Genomic DNA, 22,891 nt, shown 5'->3' with positions numbered 1-22,891 from the left:
GTTTATTTGATCTGGTGTATCTAAAGTGTCTGGAAATGGCATTTTCATATCTGAATAGACCAGGATTGCGTCCCAAATGGCACCCTATATCCTACATTATATAGGAAAATATTTGCCATTCGTGACGCAGCCCAGGACTCTGGTAAAGATTAAAACACAATATGATAATCTATCTGGTGTAATGAATACTCAGAGAGAAGATTCACGCGCAGAGCGCGGCAGGTGTTAATTTGACCTTCGCAAAACGCAGGAATCGTGGTCACAGGCAGGCAATGGTCATACACAGGTAGGCAAACAGGCAGGAGAATCAAAAACTAGGACTGAAGGCTATAACTGGTTCTCACAAACGAGCTAGGAAAAGGCTTCGTAGAGTCAAAACGAACAATACCTCACAAGGCACAAACAGAATGAACTGAACTAAATAAGGAGCTAATGAGACCAGGTGAGTAACTAACACAGGGGAAATCAATGAACAAAAACAAAAGACAGTGCTACGTTCAAGAACACAAAGAAACAGGGCTACATTCAAGAGCACAAGGTTGACTAAGAACATAAATACAGAACCTTACATCTGGGCTTTAATAATGAGGTTTTCGTACAAGACGATTATCATAATTCATGACATCTCTGTGAATTAAAAAAATAATGGTAATGTTTACTTTAAAATTGGAATATATATATATATACAGTTGAAGTCGGAAGTTTACATACACCTTAGCCAAATACATTTCAACTCAGTTTTTCACAATTCCTGACATTTAATCCTTGTAAAAATTCCCTGTCTTAGGTCAGTTAGGATCACCACTTTATTTTAAGAATGTGAAATGTCAGAATAATAGTAGAGAGAATGATTTATTTCAGCTTTTATTTCTTTCTTCACATTCCCTGTGGGTCAGAAGTTTACATACACTCAATTAGTATTTGGTAGCATTGCCTTTAAATTGTTTAACTTGGGTTAAACATTTCGGGTAGCCTTCCACTAGCTTCTCACAATAAGTTGGGTGAATTTTGACCCATTCCTCCTGACACAACTTTGGAAGTATGCTTGGGGTCATTGTCCATTTTGAAGACCTATTTGCGACCAAGCTTTAAATTCCTGACTGATTTCTTGAGATGTTGCTTCAATATATCCACATAATGTTCCTTCCTCATGATGCCATCTATTTTGTGAAGTGCACCAGTCCCTCCTGCAGCAAAGCACCCCCACAGCATGATGCTGCCACCCCCATGCTTCACGGTTGGGATGGTGTTCTTCGGCTTGCAAGCAACCCCCTTTTTCCTCCAAACATAACGATGGTCATTATAGCCATATTGTTTCATCAGACCAGAGAGTACGATCTTTGTCCCCATGTGCAGTTGCAAACCGTAGTCTGGCTTTTTTATGGTGGTTTTGGAGCAGTGGCTTCTTCCTTGCTGAGCGGCCTATCAGGTTATGTCGATATGGTACTCGTTTTACTGTGGATGTAGATGCTTTTGTACCTGTTTCCTCCAGCATCTTCACAAAGTCCTTTGCTGTTGTTCTGGGATTGATTTGCACTTTTCGCACCAAAGTACGTTCATCTCTAGGAGACAGAACGCGTCTCCTTCCTGAGCGGTATGATGGCTGCGTGGTCCCATTATGTTTATACTTGCGTACTATTGTTTGTACAGATGAACGTGGTACCTTCAGATGTTTGGAAATTGCTCCCAATGACTTGTGGAGGTCTACAATTTTTTTTCAGAGGTCTTTGCTGATTTCTTTAGATTTTCCCATGATGTCAAGCAAAGAGGCACTGAGTTTGAAGGTAGGTCTTGAAATACATCCACAGGTACACCTCCAATTGACTCAAATTATGTCAGTTAGCCTATCAGAAGCTTCTAAAGCCATGACATTATTTTCTGGAATTTTCCAAGCTCTTTAAAGGCACCGTCAACTTAGTGTATGTAAACTTCTGACCCACTGGAATTGTGATACAGTGAATAATAAGTGAAATAATCTGTCTGTAAACAATTGTTGGGAAAATGACTTGTGTCATGCACAAAGTAGATGTCCTAACCGACTTGCCAAAACTATAGTTTGTTAACAAGAAATTTGTGGAGTGGTTGAAAACAAGTTTTAATGACTCCAACCCTAACTGTATGTAAACTTCCGACTTCAGCTGTATATATATATAGATTTTTGCTTCCAACCACTGTGTCTTCGTGAGACGTGGTGTTGGTGAACAGATGATGTCCGGCATGTGTATTTTCCACTGTAAAGCATGGAGGAGGAGGTGTTATGGTGTGGGGATGCTTTGCTGGTGACACTGTCTGTGACAAAGGGTGGCTATTTGAAGAATCTCAAATATAAAACGTATTTTGATTTGTTTAACACTTTTTGTTTACTACATAATTCCATATGTGTTATTTCATAGTTTTGATGTCTTCACTATTATTCTACAATATAAAAAATATAGTAAAAATACAGACTTGTGACTGGTAGTGTATATATACAGTGGGGAGAACAAGTATTTGATACACTACTGATTTTCCAGGTTTTCCTACTTACAAAGCATGTAGAGGTCTGTAATCCAGAAAATCACATTGTATGATTTTAATTTGCATTTTATTGCATGACACATGTATTTGATACATCAGAAAAGCAGAACTTAATATTTGGTACAGAAACCTTTGTTTTCAATTACAGAGATCATACGTTTCCTGTAGGTCTTGACCAGGTTTGCACACACTGCAGCAGGGATTTTGGCCCACTCCTCCATACAGACCTTCTCCAGATCCTTCAGGTTTCGGGGCTGTCGCTGGGCAATAGGGACTTTCAGCACTCTCTAAAGATTTTCTATCGGGTTCAGGTCTGGAGACTGGCTAGGCCACTCCAGGACCTTGAGATGAATCTTACGGAGCCACTCCATAGTTGCCATGGCTGTGTGTTTCGGGTCGTTGTCATGCTGGAAGACCAATGCTCTTACTGAGGGAAGGAGGTTGTTGGCCAAAATCTCGCGATACATGGCCCCATCTATCCTCCCCTCAATACGGTGCAGTCGTTCTGTCCCCTTTGCGGAAAAGCATCCCCAAAGAATGATGTTTCCACCTACATGCTTCATGGTTGGGATGGTGTTCTTGGGGTTGTACTCATCCTTCTTCTTCCTCCAAACATGGCGAGTGGAGTTTAGACCAAAAAGCTCTATTTTTGTCTCATCAGACCACATTACCTTCTCCCCTTCCTCCTCTGGATCATCCAGATGGTCATTGGCAAACTTCAGACGGGCCTGGACATGCGCTGGCTTGAGCAGGGGAACCTTGCGTGCGCTGTAGGATTTAAATCCATGACGGCGTAGTGTGTTACTAATGGTTTTCTTTGAGACTGTGGTCCCAGCTCTCTTCAGGTCATTAACCAGGTCCTGCCGTGTAGTTCTAGGCTGATCCCTCACCTTCCTCATGATCATTGATCATGCATGGAGCCCCAGACCGAGGGTGATTGACCGTCATCTTTAACTTCTTCCATTTTCTAATAATTGCGCCAACAGTTGTTGCCTTCTCACCAAGCTGCTTGGCTATTGTCCTGTAGCCCATCTCAGCCTTGTGCAGGTCTACAATTTTATCCCTGATGTCCTTACACAGCTCTCTGGTCTTGGCCATTGTGGAGAGGTTGGAGTCTGTTTGATTGAGTGTGTGGACAGGTGTATTTTATACAGGTAACGAGTTCAAACAGGTGCAGTTAATACAGGTAATGAGTGGAGAACAGGAGGGCTTCTTAAAGAAAAACTAACAGGTCTGTGAGAGCCGGAATTCTTACTGGTTGGTAGGTGATCAAATACTTATGTCATGCAATAAAATGGAAATTAATTACCTAAAAATCATACAATGTTATATTCTGGATTTTTGTTTTAGATTCCGTCTCTCACAGTTGAAGTGTACCTATGATAAAAATGACAGACTTCTACATGCTTTGTAAGTAGGAAAACCTGCAAAATCGGCAGTGTATCAAATACTTGTTCTCCCCACTGTATATATATATATATATATATATATATATATATATATATATATATATATATATATATATATATACAGTGGGGAAAAAAAAGTATTTAGTCAGCCACCAATTGTGCAAGTTCTCCCACTTAAAAAGATGAGAGAGGCCTGTAATTTTCATCATAGGTACACGTAAACTATGACAGACAAATTGAGAAAAAAATCCAGAAAATCACATTGTAGGATTATTATTGAATTTATTTGCAAATTATGGTGGAAAATAAGTATTTGGTCACCTACAAACAAGCAAGATTTCTGGCTCTCACAGACCTGTAACTTCTTCTTTTAGAGGCTCCTCTGTCCTCCACTCGTTACCTGTATTAATGGCACCTGTTTGAACTTGTTATCAGTATAAAAGACACCTGTCCACAACCTCAAACAGTCACACTCCAAACTCCACTATGGCCAAGACCAAAGAGCTGTCAAAGGACACCAGAAACAAAATTGTAGACCTGCACCAGGCTGGGAAGACTGAATCTGCAATAGGTAAGCCGCTTGGTTTGAAGAAATCAACTGTGGGAGCAATTATTAGGAAATGGAAGACATACAAGACCACTGATAATCTCCCTCGATCTGGGGCTCCACGCAAGATCTCACCCCGTGGGGTCAAAATGATCACAAGAACGGTGAGCAAAAATCCCAGAACCACACGGGGGGACCTAGTGAATGACCTGCAGAGAGCTGGGACCAAAGTAACAAAGCCTACCATCAGTAACACACTACGCCGCCAGGGACTCAAATCCTGCAGTGCCAGACGTGTCCCCCTGCTTAAGCCAGTACATGTCCAGGCCCGTCTGAAGTTTGCTAGAGTGCATTTGGGATGATCCAGAAGAGGATTGGGAGAATGTCATATGGTCAGATGAAACTAAAATAGAACTTTTTGGTAAAAACTCAACTCGTCGTAATTGGAGGACAAAGAATGCTGAGTTGCATCCAAAGAACACCATACCTACTGTGAAGCATGGGGGTGGAAACATCATGCTTTGGGACTGTTTTTCTGCAAAGGGACCAGGATGACTGATCCGTGTAAAGGAAAGAATGAATGGGGCTATGTATCGTGAGATTTTGAGTGAAAACCTCTTTCCATCAGCAAGGGCATTGAAGATGAAACATGGCTGGGTCTTTCAGCATGACAATGATCCCAAACACACCGCCCGGGCAACGAAGGAGTGGCTTCGTAAGAAGCATTTCAAGGTCCTGGAGTGGCCTAGCCAGTCTCCAGATCTCAACCCCATAGAAAATCTTTGGAGGGAGTTGAAAGTCCGTGTTGCCCAGCTACAGCCCCAAAACATCACTGCTCTAGAGGAGATCTGCATGGAGGAATGGGCCAAAATACCAGCAACAGTGTGTGAAAACCTTGTGAAGACTTACAGAAAACGTTTGACCTGTGTCATTGCCAACAAAGGGTATATAACAAAGTATTGAGAAACTTTTGTTATTGACCAAATACGTATTTTCCACCATAATTTGCAAATAAATTCATTAAAAATCCTACAAAGTGATTTTCTGGATTTTTTTTCTCATTTTGTCTGTCATAGTTGACGTGTACCTACGATGAAAATTACAGGCCTCTCTCATCTTCTTAAGTGGGAGAACTTGCACAATTGGTGGCTGACTAAATACTTTTTCCCCCCACTGTATATATATATATATATATATATATATATATATATATATATATATATATATATATACATACACGTACACACTACCAGTCAAAAGTCTTTATTTTTACTATTTTTTTGAGGAGGAGAGTGCACAACAACAAAAAATGTATCACGGCAGCTGGTTTGATACATTCACCTCTGACGGTAAATTATGTACTTACATTGAGTAATCTTGCTCTGATTTGTCATCATAAGGTCCCAGAGATAAAATGTATCATAGATTTGTTTGATAAAATCCATTTTTATATTCAAATGTAGGAACTGGGTCCTACAGTTTGAACCCCTGCTGTCTCTGGCTCCACACCCACCCCGCCTGGCCATCTAGATGTGTGAAATTTACAGTGAGGGAAAAAAGTATTTGATCCCCTGCTGATTTTGTACGTTTGCCCACTGACAAAGAGATGATCAGTCCATAATTTTAATGGTAGGTTTATTTGAACAGTGAGAGACAGAATAACAAAAAAATCCAGAAAAACGCATGTCAAAAATGTTATAAATTGATTTGCATTTTAATGAGGGAAATATGTATTTGACCCCTCTGCAAAACATGACTTAGTACTTGGTGGCAAAACCCTTGTTGGCAATCACAGAGGTCAGACGTTTCTTGTAGTTGGCCACCAGGTTTGCACACATCTCAGGATGGATTTTGTCTCACTCCTCTTTGCAGATCTTCTCCAAGTCATTAAGGTTTCGAGCCTGACGTTTGGCATCTCGAACCTTCAGCTCCCTCCACAAATGTTCTATGGGACTAAGATCTGGAGACTGGCTAGGCCACTCCAGGACCTTAATGTGCTTCTTCTTGAGCCACTCCTTTGTTGACTTGGCTGTGTGTTTTGGGTCATTGTCATGCTGGAATACCCATCCACGACCCATTTTCAATGCCCTGGCTGAGGGAAGGAGGTTCTCAACCAAGATTTGACGGTATAATGCGCCATCCATCGTCCTTTTGATGTGGTGAAGGTGTCCTGTCCCCTTAGCAGAAAAACACCCCCAAAGCATAATGTTTCCACCTCCATGTTTGACGGTGGGGATGGTTTTCTTGGGGTCATGGCCAGCATTCCTCCTCCTCCAAACACGGCGAGTTGAGTTGATGCCAAAGACCTCGATTTTGGTTTCATCTGACCACAACACTTTCACCCAGTTCTCCACTCAATCATTCAGATGGTCATTGGCAAACTTCAGACGGGCCTGTATATGTGCTTTCTTGAGCAGGGGGACCTTGCGGGCGCTGCAGGATTTCAGTCCTTCAAGGCGTAGTGTGTTACCAATTGTTTTCTTGGTGACTATGGTCCCAGCTGCCTAGAGATTATTGACAAGATCCTCCCATGTAGTTCTGGGCTGATTCCTCACCATTCTCATGAACATTGCAACTCCACAAGGTGAGATCTTGCATGGAGCCCCAGGCCGAGGGAGATTGACAGTTATTTTGTGTTTCTTCCATTTGCGAATAATCGCACCAACTGTTGTCACCTTCTCACCAAACTGCTTGGCGATGGTCTTGTAGCCCATTCCAGCCTTGTGTAGGTCTACAATCTTGTCCCTGACATCCTTGGAGAGCTCTTTGGTATTGGCCATGGTGGAGAGTTTGGAATCTGATTGATTGATTGCTTCTGTGGACAGGTGTCTTTTATACAGGTAACAAGCTGAGATTAGGAGCACTCCCTTTAAGAGTGTGCTCCTAATCTCAGCTCGTTACCTGTATAAAAGACACCTGGGAGCCAGAAATCTTTCTGATTGAGAGGGGGTCAAATACTTATTTCCCTCATTAAAATGCAAATCAATTTATAACATTTTTGACATGCGTTTTTCTGGATTTTTGTTGTTGTTATTCTGTCTCTCACTGTTCAAATAAACCTACCATTAAAATTATAGACTGATCACTTCTTTGTCAGTGGGCAAACGTACAAAATCAGCAGGGGATCAAATACTTTTTTCCCTCACTGTAGTGTATAAGATAATGATCCATCATGTATGACATTCCTGGGAGTGTGTAAACATACATTTTGTATTACCATGTCATTTTTGCATGTTCTCTACAGTGATGTACTTGAAAATGTATCAATTGACCAATTCGGCACATTTGGGCAGACTTGATACACAATAGTCCAGTATTGCAATGCTTCACTGGATCAATCTGAAACTTTGCACACACACTGCTGCCATCTAGTGGCCTGAATCTAAATTACGCCTAAACTGCAATATTATATTGTGGCCTTTCTCTTGCATTTCAAAGATGATGGAACAAAATAGAAAATGCATGTTTTTTTGTTTGTATTATCTTTTACCAGATTTAATATGTTATATTCTCCTACATTAATTTCACATTTCCACAAACTTCAAAGTGTTTCCTTTAAAATGGTATCAATAATATGCATATACTTGCTTCAGGTCCTGAGCTACAGGCAGTTAGATTTGGTTATGTCATTTTAGGCGAAAATAGAAAAAAAGGTTCTGATCCTTAAGAGGTTAACACTTTTTTGGTTAGGACATGATTCCACATGTGTTATTTCATAGTTTTGATGTCTTCACTATAATTCTACAATGTAGAAAATAGTAAAGATAAAGAATGAGTAGGTGTGTCCAAACTTTTGTCTGGTAATATATATATATATATATATATATACACTCCCTCTTATGATGGTAATGCGACCGTACAGGATGAACATCAACTGTGTTCCATTAGCTAGAGAGGGTTACCTCAATTATCCCAGTGGACCAGTTCTACTAGGGGGCACCTGCTGTGGAGGTCCCTGCAAGGAGAGTCTAAGGCTGATCCAAATGGCACCCTTTTCTCTACATAGTGCTTTACTTTGACCAGAGCCCTATGGACCATGGACAAAGTAGTGCATGACATAGGGAATAGGGTGCCATTCGGACGCAGATGCTGAGAGTGTGTGTTACATTCTGGCCAGGCAGGGAGGGAGCCAGCTGCTGGCCAACCTCAAGGACCACTCACTGCTCGGCTAATGGCCCCGCCGACCACCACGCGAGCACAGCTTCGTGACACACACTGCCACGAGGAAGAAATTATCACAATAATGAGACAGAAAAGTGTGTAAATATTTTTTAAAAGATGGAGTCGGAGAGAGAAAGCACATCAAATATGAATGGGCTGTCTTCTGGTCTGTCTTAATGTGCTTGTACATCAGTAAGCACTATTCAAGACTTGTCTGTGGCAGCCTAGGCACGCAGGCAGGATGCTTCTACAGATTTAGCCCAAGGAGTGTCCATTAAGTTGGCAAGCTGTTAAAATTTTATTTTGCACTGACCAACACCTGCTTATGTTTGTCCACTACAAACTGAACGTTCTTCATCATGATGCCCCACAGTGACTAACTCAAGGTTCAATGAGTCTCCAACTAAACAGTAACTTTAATTTATAGCCATCTGTCTAGCTAATCTGTTTGCCCATTTATGTCAGAAATATATTGTTTTATGAGGTCCACCTTGTACAGTACATCTTGTATGGGGTCCACTGCACAGCCATGAAATGAAAACAAGCCATTCAACAATAACTGCAGTGTAAACCTACACACACTGCATGCCCACCACCATTGGTAAATTATTTCAAAAGTGAGTTTTACATTTGGTTGTCTATATAAAAACAATGCTATCAGAAAGCCATGATAATACTACATAATTTGATATTATAGATACATTTCTGTTCATTTTTCTTATTTTACCTTGGTTGACATTCTACTTTCATGTTGATGTTGTTAACTTGCTCTTATATCAATCTTCACAGCACTTTTAGATCCTTTTGATGATCAATATGCCTTATTTAATTTGCTTCTCCAAAGATTACACCATGACACTATTTTCCCAGTGCTTCAGTGTGGCCTTTTACAGGGTTTCATTGGCAATTTATCATAGCTTCTTTCATTAAACATTCTGAGATAACACTAAACCCAACAGGTAAAATGCATAATTATTTGTAATAAGCAGGTGGTTCCATTCAATATTCACACTCAACTCATAACATGGTCTTATATTAGGCATCACTGGGAAAGTGTCCTGCAATTGCATGTGAAAAAAACATTGTGCATGTTTTTTTCAATGATGTTCCTTTACTTTACCAACTCATGTCATACCATTGTACAAAAACACCTTGACCATCACATACTGTATATCTCATATTATACTAAGATTTAAAAAAAAGCTAAACTGCACAGACGAAACAGTAAGACTAAGCCCAGAAAATGGAGATCAAAATTGAAAACCTTTCTATTTGCTGCAGGGCTTAGGCTAAGAAATACCATTATCACGAGGGAAAATCTTACAGATTGGGAGAGGCCTTTTGTCAGCTTGTATATATGGAATTCAATACACTGACTGATTCAAATTTATGACCAAGGACGCAAATGTGAGAAAAGTAGATAACTATATTACTCAGACCTCTACAGTATATCAAACAACTTTTCAAACTCAAGATGAATATATTGTGGAATTTAAATAGTTATGTTGCGTTTGATGTTATTTAATGTATGAATTGCACTCTAGCACTTACCACAATAGCACTTAATCATCAATAGTAGCCTATAGTCAAAGATCATTCAAAATGTTACATTTATATTTTTTAGTGGGGGTAGTAGTTTCCCTTTGGCCTTTGTGCTTTCAGTTTCTAATCAAATTGTAAATGTATCCACTTGATTAGGGTTTACATTGAATCTATGGGAAATAATCTAATGTTATTATTAACAAATAAAAGTCTTAGCAATACCGTAGTTCTGGTAGATAAGAAACAAATGATCATTTATGAGGAGCCAGTTGCTGTAAACATCTGGTGCCACTAAATGCAATCTATTCTCTGTTTACATATGGTCTTTGTCATGTAATTAGGTTGTAAAGATTCTCAAGATCCTCTGCAACAAACAGTTATTAAATTAATCTGCCAACTGCCCATGAAAAAAGAAAAATTAGAATACAAACATGTTGGCATGTGTATAAAAACTTTGGTTAAGCCGGAGCATTCCAAATTATATGTAATTTTCTGAAAGATTATTTTATAACAAGGTTATTGAAATGCAAATAGCAACTACCCATTCATATTTAAAGCACAAAAATGGTGCTGGCAAAGATACATATTGTTTGTTTCTGTCTATGCTGTTGTATTATCCAGACTGCAAAACATACTGTATATTATCAACAATAAGGAAACAGGGATTACTGTTTCATAAAAGAATGATGATTTACAGTAACACACATTAGCTTTTTAGGTGCCTTCTGGGCTGTTATTTGGGACCAATGGACTAGAGAATTTTGTGCGATGTCTAAAGTTTATCTTATTTCTCTCCAACCTCTGAAAGAGTTCAGTCTTTCCTCAAAGACTACTGTATATTTTATCCTGCATTCATCTGAAAACAGCTTAGCTCAGTTCAATTCCAGTTGGTTTCAGTCCCTCACATCCCAGAATTGTTGAACACAGTGACATAACTGGGGTCCTTGCTAATTGCCGTGCTTAGAGACCATCCCAACATTTACAGTACACAGCCAACTACTGTACTTTATGATAAGGTATTTAAAACATGAAGAGGGTTCCCTTACGGAAAAAAAACATGAATTTCATGTGATCACGTGATTTTATGTGAAGTTAATGTGATAACATGTGACAACATGTAAAAGCAACATGTGATAACATGAAACTACACATGTGAAAACATTTGAGCACGTGAAAACATGATCTCATGTGAGATAAATGTGACAACATGGGGATGCAACATTTCAAAATGAGATACCATGAAACTACATGACAACTTTTAAAACTGCTAATTCAATTTTCACATGTGAAAGTGGTTTCACGTGTACAATTGACCTCACGTGTCTCTTGTGTTTTCACGTGAAAATTTCAGCTCAACATGTGAAAACAGCTATTTCACATGTGAAACTGTACATTTCTCATGTGTTTTTTGTAAGGGACGCAATGGAATGATATGGGGGTTTTAAGGTAAGTGGTACGCTGTTCATCTAAAATAGTGTAAACATCTTTAATCAATATAATTACATTTGACATGATCACTTAGTGATGATTTTTCAATATGACCCCAACTTGGATTTGAACTCACATCCTCTGGGGTACGCTGACCTGCGCACCACAAAATCTGCAGCATTCTCAGAAGTACCCTGCAGGTCCTCAGTAGCTCAGCTGGTAGAGCACGGCGCTTGTCACGCCAAGGTAGTGGGTTTGATCCCTGGGACCACCCATACACAAAAAAAATTAAATAAAATGTATGCAAGCATGACTCTAAGTCGCTTTGGATAAAAGCGTCTGCTAAATGGCATATTATTATTATTATTAATTACCTATAATAATTTAAACAATCCTGTTACTATAGTGCCATCTGCACTGCTATTTTAGTTATCAGTTAATCCAACTATTCTATCATCATTGATTTAATTTACTTATTTCAACAATTTGAGGGTTTTCTGTATAGTTGTCTAATGTTGGTGGTGCATATTATTCTGTTTTAACGTTACTCCTGAATCACTATGATAAGTATAATATTGTTTGTTGAGTGTATTTTTAACAAAGCTGAGATTTACTGTAGGAATACAGGTGAAATCAGTTATTGAGACAAGCATGGTGGTGTTGCAGGAATATCAGAATGATGTGAAACAAGAGGTTGTGAATTCAAATCCCAGCTGAGGACATGTTGAATAATAATTACTGTATAAATAACCATAAAGAATGGAATCATGTTTTTCAAATATCTAAGTTGAAACACGATGATTACATGACGTCTTAAAAATCTGTGAAATCTTGTGACAAAAATCCACATGTGAAACTTACTGTGAAATATCATTACATTTACAGTTGAAGTAGAAAGTTTACATACACCTTAGCCAAATACATTAAAACTCAATTTTTCACTATTCCTGGCATTTAATCCTAGTAAAAATGCCCTTTCTTAGGTCAGTTAGGATCACCACTTTATTTTAAGAATGTGAATTGCTCCCAATGATGAACCAGACTTGTGGAGGTCTACAATTTATTTTCAGAGGTCTTGGCTGATTTCTTTTGATTTTCCCATGATGTCAAGCAAAGAGGCACTGAGTTTGAAGGTAGGCCTTGAAATACATCCACAGGTACACCTACAATTGACTAAATGAGGTCAATTTGCTTATCCAAAGCTTCTAAAGCCATGACATAATTTCCTGGAATTTTCCAAGCTGTTTAAAGGGACAGTCAACTTAGTGTATTTAAACTTCTGACCCTCTGGAATTGTGATACAGTGATTTATAAGTGAAATAATCTGTCTGTAAACAATTGTTGGAAAAATTACTTGTGTCATGCACAACCGACTTGCCAAAACTATAGTTTGTTAACAAGAAATTTGTGGAGTGGCTGAAAAGTGAGTTTTAATGACTCCAACCTAAGTGTATGTAAACTTCCGACTTCAACTGTACATTTGAGTAATTTAGCAGATGCTCTTTTCCAGAGCGATGAGAATGAGATCACACTTCAGTGATAGCTGCCGTCTTACAGGCTGCTGACCACATTTACATAATGTCTCCCCCATAATTTCCTATGACTGAAAACAGATTCTGGACATCAGAACAGCAATCACTAACCTCGATTTGGATGAAGATTTATATTTCAGCGAGTCAGCAGCTCTGTACATTCTGCTTTCCCCAGACCAGGCCCTGATCCCCAGAACTCGAAAGAGGAAGCGACGCCGAAAGAGAGGCAAGCTAGGCGTCATGAAGAGACTATGTCGGCAAGCATGTAGACTGCCGCTGCGTTCTGTTTTGTTGGCGAAAATGTAGTCACTGGAGAGCAAACTGGATGAGCTCCGTTCGAGACTATTCTATCAACGGGAGCTGAAACACTGTAATATCCTATGTTTCTCGTGGTCGTGGCTGAACGAGGACATGGATATAAAACTCGTTGATTTTACTATGCATCGTCAAGACTGGATGGCAGACTCGGGTAAGGCGAGAGGGGGAGGGGTGTGTCTCTTTATTAACAACCGCTGGTGTGCTATCTCTAATTTTAAGGAAGCCAAGTTTGTGCTCGCCTGAGTTAGAATACCTCATGATAAGCTGAAGACCATACTTGTCAAGGCTGAGGTGTATGTGGTGTGGGAGTCAGGCGCAGGACACCGAAGCTTAGTCCAACAAAGTTTACTGTGAAACCACTAGGCAAAGATACAGTAAACGGCCTCAAAACAAAACAGAGGCGAGCAATACGCAAACTATGCGTATTACACTAAACAACGAAACAGATACAAAAACACGCAGCACTACGGACCGGCGAAAAACAACACACAACCTAACCAATACAAAACAGGCAACTTATAGGACACGTAATCAGACACAAACGGACACAGGTGTAAAAGACAGACAAAAGCAATCAAACATAGAAACATTCAACGGTGGCAGCTAGTACTCCGGGGACGACGAACGCCGAAGCCTGCCCGAACCAGGAGGAGGAGCAGCCTCAGCAGAATCCGTGACAGTACCCCCCCCCCTCGGGGACGGCCAGGAGGACGCGGACCCGGGCGCGTGGGATGCCCACGGTGGAACTCAGTAAGGAGAGATGGATCTAGGATGTCCCTCCTAGGCACCCAGCACCGTTCCTCCGGACCGTACCCCTCCCACTTCACGAGATACTGGAGACCACTCATCCGGCGCCTCGAGTCCAAGATGGTCCGGACCCTGTACGCCGGGGCCCCCTCGATGTCCAAAGGGGGCGGAGGGGTCTCTCTTATCTCATTTTCTTGGAGTGGGCCAGCTACCACCGGCCTGAGAAGAGACACATGGAACGAGGGGTTAATATTATTGTACTCAATAGGCAGTTGTAACCTGTAACACACCTCGTTCAATCTTCTCAGGACTTTAAAGGGCCCCACAAACCGCCGACCCAGCTTCCGGCAGGGCAGGCGGAGGGGCAGGTTTCGAGTCGAGAGCCAGACTCGATCTCCCGGTGCATATACCGGTCCCTCACTGCGGTGGCGATCGGCGCTCGCCTTTTGTTGACGGATGGCCCGCTGCAGATGGACATGGGCAGCGTCCCACGTCTCCTCCGAGCGCCGAATCCACTCATCCACCGCAGGGGCCTCGATCTGGCTCTCGTGCCATGGTGCCAGGACCGGCTGATACCCTAAAACACACTGGAAAGGTGTTAAATTGGTGGAGGAGTGGCGGAGAGAGTTCTGGGCCATCTCTGCCCAGTGGATATACCTAGACCACTCCTCCGGCCGGCCCTGGCAATAGGACCTCAGAAACCTACCCACATCCTGGTTGACTCGTTCAACCTGCCCATTGCTCTCTGGGTGGTACCCCGAGGTAGTGCTAAATGCTGTTTTCCATTCATCCCCCTCCCTAATGCGCACCAGATTGTACGCGCTCCTGAGATCCAACTTTGTGAAGAACCGCGCTCCGCGTAATGATTCTGTCATAGTCGCAATCAGTGGAAGAGGGTAACTGTACTTAACCGTGATCTGATTGAGACTACGGTAATCAATACACGGGCGCAAACCCCCGTCCTTCTTCTTCACAAAGAAGAAACTCGAGGAAACCGGGGAAGTGGAGGACCGTATGTATCCCTGTGCCAAGGACTCGGCTATGTAAGTCTCCATAGCCGCTGTCTCCTCTTGAGACAGGGGATACACACGGCTCCGCGGAAGTGCCGCTCCTGTTTGGAGATCTATCGCACAATCCCCCTGTCTATGAAGTGGTAGCCGTGTTGCCCTCGTTTTGCTGAACACCAGTGCTAAATCCTCATATTCAGGGGGAATGCGCATTGCGGGCACTTGGTTCGGACTCTCTACCGAGGTCGCCCCTAAGGAAACCCCTAGACATCTCCCTACACACTGGGCAGACCACTCCATAAGAGCCCTCTGTTGCCACGAAATGGTAGGATCATGGGCGCTTAACCAGGGAAGCCCCAGCACCACGGGATACGCAGGAGAGTCAATCAGATAAAACTGAATGATCTCCTCATGACCCCCCTGCATGACCCTTTTTACCAAGAGCTTTCATTTATATTTTTCATAGCTGTGGCTGCTGATTTTAATGCAGGAAAACTTAAATCCATTAAACCTTATTTTTACCAGCATTTCACCTGTGCATCTAGAGGCATACAAGGCCCTCCCTTGCCCTCCCTTTGGTAAATCAGACCATAACTCTATCCTCGTGGTTCCTGCTTATAAGCAAAACTCAAACAGGAAGTACCAGTGAAGTAGTCCGACGAAGCGGATGCTGAGATACACATACTGGAATACGTTCCAGGATTCATCCGATAACATTGAAGAGTTTACCACATCAGTCACCGGCTTCATTAATAAGTGCATCGACGACGTTGTCCACACAATGACCGTATGTACATACCTCAACCAGATGCCATGGATTACAGGCAATATCCGCATTGAGCTAAAGGCTACAGCTGCCGCTTTCAAGGAGCGGGACATTAATCCGGACGCTTATAGGAAATCCCGTTGTGACCTCCGACGAGCCATGAAACATGCAAAGCATCAATACAGGATTAACTTTGAATTACTCTCTGTGGATGTGGCAGGGCTAGCAAACTATTACGGATTACAAAGAGAAACCCAGCCGTGAGCTGCCCAGCGATGCAAGCCAACCAGATGAGCTAAATGCCTTCTATGCTCTATGCTTGCTTTGTGGCAAGCAACACTGAACCATGTATGAGAGCATCAGCTGTTCCAGACGACTGTGTGATTTCACTCTAAGTAGCCGATATGAGTAAGACTTTTAAACAGGTTAACATTCACAAGGCCGCAGGGCCAGATGGAATACCAGGATGTGTACTTAGAGCATGCGCTGACCAGCTGGCAAGTGTCTTCACTGACATTTTCAACCTATCTCTAAACGTGTCTGTAATACCAACTTGTTTCAAGCAGACCACCATAGTCCCTGTGCCCAAGAATGCCATGGTAAGCTGCCTGAATGACTATCGCCCCATAGGACTCACATCTATAGCCATGAAATGCTTTGAAAGACTGGTTATGGCTCACATCAACACGATCATCCCAGACACCATGGATGGCGCAATTTCTATTGCACTCCTCCGCATTGCCCTCACCCACATGCACAAAAGGAATACCTACAGTATGTAAGAATGCTGTTCATTGACTTCAGCTCAGCATTCAACATCATAGTCCCCTTCAAGCTCATCAGCAAGCTTAGGATCCTGGGTCTGAACACCTCCCTCTGCAACTGGATACTGGATTTCTTTACGGGCTGCCCCAAGGCAGTGAGGATAGGCAACAACACATCCACCACACTGACCATCAACACAGGGGCTCATCAGGGGTGTGTGCTTAGTCCCCTCCTGTACACCATGTTCACCCACGACTGTGTGGCCATGCACGACGGTGGTAGGATGATCGCCGATGATGATGAGGCAACCTATAGTGTCTTCAGAAAGTATTCATACCCCTTGACTTATTACACATTTTCTTGCGTTACAGCCTGAATTAAAATGTATAACATTTATTTGTTTTCTCACACATCTTTTTTGTTGCAAATCTATTGAAAATGTAACACAGAAATATCTCATTTACATAAGTAGTCACACCCCTGAGTCAATATATGTTAGAATCACCTTTGGCAGTGATTACAGCTGTATCTGGGTAACTCTCTAAGCGCTTTGCACACGTGGATTGTACAATATTTTTAAAACTCTCCAAGCTCTGTCAATTTGGTTGTTGATCATTGCTAGACAACCATTTGCATGTCTTGCCATGGATTTTCAAGTAGATTTAAGTCAAAACTGTAACTCGGCCACTCAGGAACGTTCACGGTCTTCTTGATAAGCAACTCCAGTGTAGCTTTGGCCTTGTGTTTTAGGTTATTGTTCTGCTGAAAGGTGAATTTGTCTCCCAGTGTCTGTTGGAAAGCAGACTGAACCAGGTATATTTGTAGAATTTTGCCTGTGCTTAGCTCTATTCAGTTTCTTTTTATCCTAAATAACTCCTTAGTCCTTGCCAATGACAAGCATACCCATAACATGATGCAGCCATCACCATGCTTGAAAATATGAATAGTGGTACTCAGTGATGTGTTGTGTTGGGTTTGCCCCAAACATAATGCTTTGTATTGAGTACATAAAGTTCATTTCTTTGCCACATTTTTTGTAGTTTTACTTTAGTGCCTTATTGCAAACAGGATGCATGTTTTGGAATATTTTTATTCTGTACAGGCTTCCTCCTTTTCACTAAGTCATTTAGGTTAGTATTGTGGAGTAACTACGATGTTGTTGATCCATCCTACTTTTTCTCCTATCACAGCCATTAAAATCTGTAACTGTTCTAAAGTCACCATTGGCCTTGTGGTGAAATCCCTGCCTGAGCTGTTTCCTTCCTCTCCGGCAACTTAGTTAACCTTTTACTGCAGTGGGCAAAATCAGGGTCACACAAAGTGATTATTGGTAGTCTTAAACAAATATGCTTTGACACAAAAGTATACACCTCACACACATTGTTATGGGCTTATAAAAAGAAGACACCTGTACCATCATGTCAGTTATAGAGTTGAAAAGTATTAAATATTTTGTTTGCATCCCAATATTCCACTTGAAATACATCACAGAAGACTGAACTATAACAAAACTGTTTGACATAGAAATACCTGAAAAATAAATAAATCTTTATTAATAATGAAATTAGGAAAAATATTAGTAATATTCCACACAAGGCCAAAGAGGGCACTTTTGGTCATTGACTGCAGGACAGTTTACAAAGGACAACTGCATGTTTGTAGTGACTAGGTTTATTGATACTCCATCCTAATTGTGGTTAATAACTTCACCATGCTCAAAGGAATATTCAGTGTCTGCTTTTTTATTTTTACCCATTTACCAATAGGTATTGGTATTTGGTATTTTATTAGGATCTCCATTAGCTGTTGCAAAAGCAGCAGCTACTCTTCCTGGGGTCCACACAAAACATGAAACATGACACAATACAGAACATTAATAGTCAAGAACAGCTCAAGGACAGAACTACATACATTTGCCCTTATTTGCGAGGCATTGGAAAACCTCTGTGGTCTTTGTGATTGAATCTGTGTTCTAAATTCACTGCCAGACTGGGACCTTACAGATAATTGTATGTGTAGGGTATAGAGATGAGGTAGTCATTAACAAATCATGTTAAACACTAGTATTGCACACAGAGTGAGTCCATGCAACTTATTATGTGACTTGTTAAACACATTTTTATTCCTGAATTTATTTAGGCTTGTCATAACAAAGGGGTTGAATACTTACTGACTCAAGACATTTCAGCTTTAAAAAAGTGTTTTAATTTGTCAAAATGTATAAAAACATAATTTCACTTTGACATTAAGGGGCCAGTGTGGGCCAGTGACATAAAATCTCAATTTAATAAATTCTCAAATCAAGCGGTAACACAACAAAATGTGGAAAAAGTCAGGGGGTGTGAATACTTTCTGAGGTCAGAGACCCAGCAGTGTGGTGCCAGGATAACAACCGCTCCCTCAACAAGACAGAGGAGCTGATCGTGGACTAGAGGAAACGGAGGGGCGATCACGGCCTCATCCACATTGATTGGGCTGTAGTGGAGCGGGTCGAGAGTTTCAAATTCCTCTGTGTCCACATCACTAAGGAACTAATATGGTCCACACACGCCCACACAGTTGTAAAGATGGCATGTCAGCACCTCTTCCCCTTCAGGAGGCTGAAAAGATTTGGAATGGGCCCTCAGATCCTCAAAAAGCTATACAGCTTCACCATTGAGATCATCTTGACTGACGGCATCAGCGATTGGTATGGGAACTGCAAGGCACTACAGAGGGTGGTGAGTATGGCCCAGTACATCACTGGGGCCGAGCTCCCTGCACTCCAAGACCTCTACGCTAGGCGGTGTCAGTGGAAGGCCCCCAAAATTGTCAGACTCCAGCCACCCAAGCCATAGACTATTCTGTCTGCTACCGCACTGCAAGCGGTACAAGTGCACCAAGTCTGGAACCAACAGGACCCTGAACAGCTTCTACTCCCAAGCCATAAGACTACTAAACAAGACTGCTAAATAGCTAATCAAATGGCTACCAGGACTACCTGCATTGCCCTTTTTTGCACTAACTCTCTTGCACTGACTAATGCACACACATTGGACTCTACCCACACAGTCACACATACTTACACAGACATCTCAACACAAAAATACACTACATACGCCAACACACATGTTATGCGCACACATGCATACTGACTCCACACACAAACGCACCACATACACTGCTGCTACTGTCTATTATCTATGATGTTGCATAGTCACCTTACCCCTACCTACATATGTACAGTGGGGAAAAAAAGTATTTAGTCAGCCACCAATTGTGCATGTTCTCCCACTTAAAAAGATGAGAGAGGCCTGTAATTTTCATCATAGGTACATGTCAACTATGACAGACAAAATGAGAAAAAAAAATCCAGAAAATCACATTGTAGGATTTTTTATGAATTTATTTGCAAATTATGGTGGAAAATAAGTATTTGGTCAATAACAAAAGTTTCTCAATACTTTGTTTATACCCTTTGTTGGCAATGACACAGGTCAAACGTTTTCTGTAAGTCTTCACAAGGTTTTCACACACTGTTGCTGGTATTTTGGCCCATTCCTCCATGCAGATCTCCTCTAGAGCAGTGATGTTTTGGGGCTGTCGCTGGGCAACACAGACTTTCAACTCCCTCCAAAGATTTTCTATGGGGTTGACATCTGGAGACTGGCTAGGCCACTCCAGGACCTTGAAATGCTTCTTACGAAGTCACTCCTTCGTTGCCCGGGCGGTGTGTTTGGGATCATTGTCATGCTGAAAGACCCAGCCACGTTTCATCTTCAATGCCCTTGCTGATGGAAGGAGGTTTTCACTCAAAATCTCACGATATATGGCCCCATTCATTCTTTCCTTTACACGGATCAGTCGTCCTGGTCCCTTTGCAGAAAAACAGCCCCAAAGCATGACGTTTCCACCCCCATGCTTCACAGTAGGTATGGTGTTCTTTGGATGCAACTCAGAATTCTTTGTCCTCCAAACACGACGAGTTGAGTTTTTACCAAAAAGTTATATTTTGGTTTAATCTGACATTCTCCCAATCCTCTTCTGGATCATCCAAATGCACTCTAGCAAACTTCAGACGGGCCTGGACATGTACTGGCTTAAGCAGGGGGACACGTCTGGCACTGCAGGATTTGAGTCCCTGGCGGCGTAGTGTGTTACTGATGGTAGGCTTTGTTACTTTGGTCCCAGCTCTCTGCAGGTCATTCACTAGGTCCCCCCGTGTGGTTCTGGGATTTTTGCTCACCGTTCTTGTGATCATTTTGACCCCACGGGGTGAGATCTTGCGTGGAGCCCCAGATTGAGGGAGATTATCAGTGGTCTTGTATGTCTTCCATTTCCTAATAATTGCTCCCACAGTTGATTTCTTCAAACCAAGCTGTTTACCTATTGCAGATTCAGTCTTCCCAGCCTGGTGCAGGTCTACAATTTTCTTTCTGGTGTCCTTTGACAGCTCTTTGGTCTTGGCCATAGTGGAGTTTGGAGTGTGACTGTTTGAGGTTTTGGTCAGGTGTCTTTTATACTGATGACAAGTTCAAACAGGTGCCATTAATACAGGTAATGAGTGGAGGACAGAGGAGCCTCTTAAAGAAGAAGTTACAGGTCTGTGAGAGCCAGAAATCTTGCTTGTTTGTAGGTGACCAAATACTTATTTTCCACCATAATTTGCAAATAAATTCATAACAAATCCTACAATGTGATTTTCTGGATTTTTTTTCCTCAATTTGTCTGTCATAGTTGACATGTACCTATGATGAAAATTACAGGCCTCTCTCATCTTTTTAAGTGGGAGAACTTGCACAATTGGTGGCTGACTAAATACTTTTTCCCCCCACTGTATATGTACATAGCTACCTCAATTACAGTGCCTTTAGAAAGTATTTACACACCTTTACTTTTTCCACATTCTGTTGTGTTACAAAGTGGGAGTAAAATGGATTACATTTTCATTTTTTGTCAACAATCTACACAAAATACTCTGTATTGTCAAAGTGGAAGAAAAATTCTAAGAAACATATTTGTTAATTAAAAATAAAACACTCATATAAATGCCACAAAGTCCTGCTTTGTGGTATTTTGCGAAGGCTCTATGTTATACTGATTTTACTATACTATACTATTTTCTGTGAGTGTAGATCTGGTTGTCCTTGTTCCATAGAGACAATGGACGTCTTTCAGCAATGTTCCTATCGGCGGATTTATTGCAAAATATACAAGCTGACAAATTTTTTCCAATCTCAGAAAGACTACAATTCCTGTGGGGTGGTGCTTCGTGCTCTGGCCCTGTCCCTCCCCTGCACATGACTGGAGTTGGCATCCTGTACGGTCTGTGTCACCAGAGGATTTCAGCTCCACGGATAAATTATTAGACTGTATTAGTGATTTAAATATTTAAAGGGCTCACAACTTCCCCCGGCTAAATCAAGATAAGACCGATGTACTTATTGTTGGATCCAAACCACAGAGAGAGTCTGGCCACACATTTTAATTAACGGGCAATAAAGATAAAACACCATGTAAAAAATCTAGGTGTTATTTTAGATTCTGAACTAAATTTCAAATCACACATTAGGAATGTGACCAAAATAGTTTTTTTACCACGAGGGACATTGCCAAGGTGCGTCCGTTTCTCTCTCAGGCTGATACAGAGAGACTCATCCATGCTTTAATTACAAACAGGCTTGACTACTGTAATGCTCTCATGTCTGGTCTACCCAAGAAAGCCATTGGTCAACTGCAAAACATACAGAATGTTGTAGCACGGGTACTGACCAAGACCAGATGGAGAGCACACATTACACCGTTTTTAAGGTCTCTGTACTGGCTGCCTGTGAGTTTTAGAATTCATTTTAAGATTCTTCTATAGGTTTTTTAATCAATCCACAATTGTGCACCCCAATACAAGTCACACATACTTTTAAGGTATGTACCCAGTAGGTCCCTCAAGTCCTCTGGACCGGCCTTTTAACTACAGTGACTTCGGAAAGTATGCAGACCCCTTGACTTTTTCCACATTTTGTTACGTTACAGCCTTATTCTAAAATTGAATTGTGTGTAGATTGCCTTATCCTCAGCAATCTACACACAATACCTTAAGTGAAAACAGGTTTTTAGACATTTTTGCAAATGTATATAAAAACTCAAACAGAAATATCTTATTTACATAAGTATTC

The sequence above is a fragment of the Coregonus lavaretus genome (genome assembly GCF_964263955.1).
Source record: "Coregonus lavaretus genome assembly, chromosome: 34".
Taxonomy (NCBI): domain Eukaryota; kingdom Metazoa; phylum Chordata; class Actinopteri; order Salmoniformes; family Salmonidae; genus Coregonus; species Coregonus lavaretus.
The sequence above is the reverse complement of the archived record's forward strand: the minus strand, read 5'-3'. Positions refer to the sequence as shown.